This window comes from Sipha flava, unplaced genomic scaffold, assembly GCF_003268045.1.
Source record: "Sipha flava isolate LNK unplaced genomic scaffold, YSA_version1 323_pilon_pilon, whole genome shotgun sequence".
Lineage (NCBI taxonomy): Eukaryota > Metazoa > Arthropoda > Insecta > Hemiptera > Aphididae > Sipha > Sipha flava.
This window is the reverse complement of record NW_020273008.1, coordinates 82,126-89,242: the sequence shown is the minus strand read 5'-3', so window position 1 is coordinate 89,242 and position 7,117 is coordinate 82,126.

Genomic DNA, 7,117 nt, shown 5'->3' with positions numbered 1-7,117 from the left:
ATGTACTTATGATAAGAATAAAAATAGCGCAAGGTTGAAATAAACACAGGATTTAATAAACTAATACTGGACCCTTTTCGACACTCACATATAATTTATATTCAAATATTGTAATTACGTTTCACTTAAGTAATTAAATGCAACATGTGCGCACACCGATGACAAAACTTCATTTATTTACTTCTTTATTTCAAACAGTAAAAAAATATAGTGGTCAACAGTCATGCAGTCACAACTTGCAACCAAAAGTTCCTTCAAGGGTCTCATGAACGTGTTATATAGGAGGATATAGCGGAATATAAATATTTCGGAATGCGGTTACCATTGAGAGTTGACTTATTTAAGATGACGATAGTGTACTGTTAGGTTTAACCTTTATTTGATTCGAGTTTTCTGAACACGTGCGTAAAGAGCCGTTATTCATAAATTTATAAAATTTGACATTCTCGAATTATGTACATCATTAAAGTTATGTAATTCACAATAACTTAAGAACAATTGATTTTTTCGGACTTCATTTACCATCATGATAGTAAAACGACATAAAACAAAAAATAATAGGTATAATATCTCAATAATCAGCCTCTTAATATTTAGCGATAAGAAACATCGTAAATGACACTTTCTCGAAAAGATAATCATTAAAATAATACTTTTGAAACTGTAAATCGGTGTATTACAGTGCAGTTAAAACTAATTAATGCATATCTCAAGCAAAATTAAAATAAAGAACATTTATGCACAATCGTTACAGAATAAAACGAGAAACCCGATTCAAAGCGTTGGCAAAAAATTTGGTCGGGACTTTTATCAATATTTTTTTCTTTATTTTTATTATTATTATTATTATTATTAATATTATTATTATTATTATAATTATTATATATATATATATTAATTTTTTTATCGTTATTATTTCACTCGTCTCGTGTTTATACGCCAAATACTATATGTGCAACGTAATGAACGTCAGTTTCTGAATGGAATTATAATATATTTTACTTTCAACTTGCCTAAGCGTGGTGTGACGTTTTGAGAACGATCCTTTACAGTAATTCACTAACGCCGACGTTGCCAGAATCCTATGATCTCTTTTCGCGTAATCTTTAAATTTTAAGTTTCCCAAGAACTGTGTAAGCTCCATTGCGGTTCGACTGTTTTGGATTTGATATTTCAATGGTTTTACATTATGCGGACCCACACCGGCCAGCTCTACGATATGGATCTGTGAAAGTGGTGAGATTGTAACAATACCTTGATACGTTCCGCGATTCGTTTTACGAGTTTCTCCGGATAAAAGTTCGACGTTGATTTACAATAATGAAAAGACAACCAGAACCAGTAATACGACGAGAGATGCACGTACGATGAATAAGTTTCAGACTATATTCAGAGCCATCCTAAGAATTTTTAGGGCATGGGGCAAATTAATTCAGAGGCCCCTCAATCATCTTAATAATATACAAGTATGAAAAAAAAATACACACAGAGTTTACAAAATGTTAGTAAATATAATTTTCCAAACTTCAACCAATCAAAGTAATTTTAATCCATCGATACAATAAATTATATTTTTAATAAATTCTCAACAATACCCTAACTTGTATATTACCAGTTACCACATTTAATAAAAATTAAATTTTTTCATAGAAAATAAGAATTTGGATGTTGTCGCGTCGATAACGGTTATCGACGAAAATTTGGATAAAATATAATGGGTACTTTGTGTGGGGGTTCGGGCCCCTACATGAACTTGTCTAGTGGGACCCATTATCTTTTTGATGAAATAAGCAACAGCGACCATAACGCTAACAATAATATCATTATTTACACTCCAGCAATGACCATAATAAATTACAATTGTAACTATTTTGAAATCATAATAACTGAAAATGTATCCGTTATAATAGCACTGAAATATAAATTTAAATTAATTTAATTTAATTTATTGGTATTTCATTAAGAAAAATAGTTTAGAAATAATATATTAATATCAACAATCTCTAATTAGTAGGGCTCGAAAGCAAATGCTTCTTTTGAGGGAAGTGTGATAGAAAGATCATTCTTATATATAAAAACGTTTTGAATCCTTCTGATTTTAATGAAGTAAATTTTTTTTTTGCTTTTTTTTGCTTTTTTCCACAAAACCTGATTTTTATTGCTTTTTCTCCTATTTGGTTATTTTTTCTTGATTTTTACTTATTTTTCTTGAAAACTTAACGAGGTATAGACGTATAGTGGTCTAAATAATTTTTCTCATTGTCAAAATGCCGAAAGTTAAAAATGAAAATTTAAAATTAAAAAAAATCGTAAGAGAATTATAGTTTAAATAGTTTATATGAAATATGCACCGATTACATCGGTTGACGTGGAAAGGTCTTTTTCTCTGTACAAAAATATATTAGCACCCAATATAATGAGTTTTAATGAAAGTAACTTGACTAAATATATGGTCGTAAATTCCTTTTTTAATATTTAATTTTATGCTTAATTGAAATTTGTTTTTTTAGAATTTAATTAATAAATGCTTTTTTTTGCTTTTTTTGGCTACTTAAAATGCTTTTTTGAGGATTTATTTTGCTACAAAATCCGAGCCCTACTAATGCCGAGTATTTCTAATCTGGACTTTAAGGGGGCCCCTCTAAATTTTCCTAGACTGAGGACAGGAGCAAAATAGTCCCGTTACTTCCCCTCTGGCGACAGCCCTGACTATATTACTAAATCACTATTTACGTGCAAGTTCCAACGACAAAGATCATGAAATTATTGTCGTTACCATCATCATTATCACAGTTCTTCGAGCAAATAATCGATCGCTGTGTTCTGTCAGATAGTATTTGAAAAAATAATAACATACTAAATATAGTATAACAGCGGTACAGCTCTACTACTGTTACTTAACAATAATATGTGCACGCCATAAGGGTCCGTAAAGTGTTATACTCTGCTGCAAGTAATCGGTTGCGCAAAGATCAAAAAAAAAAATTCAAAGAAACGCATAACAGACACCCTTGGGAAGTCAACTTAGAGGATGTGTCAAAATATAATTAAATAAAACCTATGTTGAATATGATACAGCAATGAATGCGTACAATTTTGTTCATAGCTGTAAAACATTTTCAACAAAACAAATCGTGCGACGTACAGCACATAAAAAATAACAATGGTTTTATTTGATATTCCTGTAAACGTGATAGCACAGGATGTGTACTCTGGATGTTGATCGTTGTTGGCGGCAGTAAGGTTGATCTAATCAGGGGGGGTTTCTAAAATGCGCAAGAGCACGTAGGACGTATTTAGAACCGAGGTCGGATGAGATACGGGAGAGAGACGCTTCGTCCCCGTATCATATCCGTCGCGACGGATGACCGACACTATGTAGGGGAATCGAAACTTAAAATCACTGTAGGTAACGACTTGTTGCGTATGTCATTGTGTAAAAATAATAATCTTAAATGTTCGTTTGAAAATAATCCGTTTGGCCACGTTCGTAACTGGAAAACTTAAAACTCGAAACGCGTTTTAGTCCGTCGTAAGCCTTCCGACTGTGGAACAATAGGTAAAATATTGTCATGGCGAGAGTTTGCTTTCGAAAACGTCTACACCGGTGCAAAATTTCATTATAACGTCAAATACCAGATACGATCGCGGCGCGTGCCGAACTTTAGTCTCCACCGACCTTTGCACAAATCGGATCCGCGGCCGCGGCGTCGTCTCCCGGTGGCACGTGCCAGCAGTGGAAAGTAATGATGAAATCGCAGACGTGAGAAGGTGGTACTTCGTCATCGTCCCGGACGGTCACGGACCTTTTCGCGCTGGCTTTCCGCAACATCTGTCTCGCGGTTGCCGACGAGACGAACTCGTGTTCGGACACGTTCTGCAACGACGTGTACGGCAAACAGTTACGCAACGATACGAGACGATAATGTAAAACAGTAAACCGTTTTCGAGGACGTGCTCTTGGGAGGAACTCCCCCGTGGGGTTCAAACTCACCACTCCTCCTCCTCATCCACCCCTGACGAGTTCAGTGTAATCTAACACGAAACGAATGTTTCTCTGTTCATGCGGTACCGTGATAGGCGGGAGTGATTTTTCGACGAAATATGACGAAATCAATTATTTTCCGATTTCGGAACAGCACACGGGTTATCGGTCAGCGGTAATCGTTGTTTTTTATCGACCACGAATGATAATATTGTAAGCTTTGAATAGATTTTAATTGAAAATATGACATTATGCTTAAACAAACCACCCTCCTTCGATTATTGAAAATCTTTGAGCACGCCTTTGGCTACTTTAATATCGTAATGAATTGTACAACTGTTGTAAACATGATATCGAAGTTTTTGCTCGTTTATTCGAGCTAAGGTTATTACTCGCCTTCCCCGAAGACGACCGTCGTCTCGCCTTAGAATCGTTATCATCGTCGTCCAACAAATCGAATACGTGGTTGTTTTTGATCTCCACGCAGCTCATCGCGTACACGGATCCTTTAGCCCGCCGGCGGCCGTCTGTTTCCAGTGCAAACATGTCATCGATCAGCCTCGGAGCGATTCCTTCGCACTAATTCACGCGAATGCATTCGTGAAAAAAATATATCACATTAAATGGATATAGTTTTGAACAAAACTTACCAACAGTATATTGTGAAAACATGAATTTTTTTATTAATTTTTAAGCCTATTTATTATATTATATATATATGTAACATCCATATCGCGTTATTGTACGTTTCGCGAAATGGACAACGTTTGCATCCATTTCGCGAAATGAAACCGCGGTTTCTCCACTTCACGCAATTACACAATATAGATATATTTCGTGAAATGGATACCTAAACCATCATCGACAGAACTTGTTTCGTAATTTGAATGTCCATATAGCAAAAATTAAAAAAAAAACTGATTTCTATATATTATATTTATTTCTAAAAATTAAATTATTATTTTTAAGTAATTGTTTTACAAATATTATAATATTATCACAGATAACGGGAAGACGGCTATCTAGTGTTATTATATATCTGTGAATATTATAATATTTTAATACAAACTATTATTTATTTAGACAAGCTTTTGAGTTATGGCAACGAGAATTACATTTTAAATTACCTTTAAAACAAGCACATTTTTTAGTTTGACATTTGCCTTTACAATAACAACTAAAAATACCTTGACCTCCAGTTAAAGAAGATACAATTTCTCTTAAAGACATTTCTTTTGTTTTATTCACTTGCTCGATGTCAATGTAATTTAGTGTGGTTGATTGTGTATTTTCAGAAGAAAACCAATCTTTTAGTATGCCATGTTCAGTTCTTAAACGGTTAAGTTTATTTTTCTGGTCGATCACTACGCCAATCGTTAGCTGGGTCTGCAGGATATCTATCCACATTTGGATTCGGAATTACAACATAGTCTCCAACTTGAAGTTTACTTGAACTTAATTTCATTGAATTTTTGCATTTCCCACTATCGCTAGACTCTCAATTATTGTTAGATTTAATATTTCTAATTTTTATTATTTTACCCAGAAAAAAAAATTGTGGAAATATATGCTAAATTATTTTGCAAGTTATTATTTTACATAATATCAGAAATAATAGCGATTGTAGTATCTAAATCAAGATTTGAAATATCTTCTTTCATTTAATTCCAATATAATAATTGCAAATTAAATAAAAACTATATTGAAATGGTATGAAAATTTGAAATATTTAAAAAATATGTAAATATTAATGAAATATTTAAAAATATGTATTTACATCAAAATATGTGAAAATATGTAAAATAAAAAAGGCCTCATATTATTCAAGGTGTTATGAAACATGCTTATTTTTAATCGGAATTAAGAAATTCACATTCAATAAAATTATGTAATTACATAAAAATCCGCACCCTAATAATAATATATTATAATGTATAGAAATTAAAGTCTTTTTTTTAATTTTTGCTATATGGGCATCCAAATGACGGAATAAGTTCCGTCGATGATGGTTTAGGTATCCATTTCACGAAATATTATCCATATTGTGTAATTACGTGAAGTGGAGAAACCGCGGTTCTATTTCGCGAAATGGATGCAAACGTTGTTCATTTCACGAAACATACAATAATGCGATATGGATGCGACATATATATAGGTATGCGTTCTTATTCGATAAAAAATTAATAGAGAACAAGTAATAACAGGTAATAAAATCCTTTTTCGTAAAGAAAAATATCTTGTAAGATAACAATATGCCATAATAATACTATAATAATATTTGTTGAAATAATATTGTAGTTATGGAGTTGTATACCACGTTATTATACCGTTTTTCAAACATGGTTTTAAATATTGTATTATATGCGTTCGTATAGTGTTTGTCGAGGATGAGGCACGAATGTAAAATAATCATAATCAAATACAACGATGAATATGGGATATGATGCTAGTGAGACTTAAATCCCTTTATTGTTACGGTCTTTGTGGGTATAGATCAAATGACGTACTTTGCGATTCCAGCCCGTAATATTGAAAGTTTTGCCCGAACAATGTGGCCCGCACGCTAAGATTATATTGTCGAAGCCATGAATCATGCTGATAAAATAAAAACAATTTATCATTATAAGTTAAGTATCAATACAGAAATTTTCATTTCAAGATTTAAACCCATAATCTGGATTTGCCACAGTGAAAATATCGAGAATCGCAACCACCATAGCACTATAATATATAGTATAATAGTTCCTGTGGCATAAACGCTGCGTGAAATGAGTTATGGCATAAAATATTTTGTAAGACAAAAAATTATTATTATGGTCCTCGCGGCGATGACGGTACCGAATTACGAGACGAGTTTCAATGCTAAACGTGTATTATGTTTTGATTAAGCTATTTAAAAGTACACAAAGGCGCATATTGTGCGCAGGGAAAAATAGAAATTTTACACGGTTGCGAATTCTATAACTCGTATTTAAAATAATTGCGTTCTTGTCTACATCCGGATCATTCCAATATAATATTATATTTTGTGTAAGTCATTGTTTTCGCAAATTAAAAAAAAAACTCTAGTAATAAAGTGCACATGTATTAATTATACATATTAAGCAAAATATAACAAAACTACTGTAGATA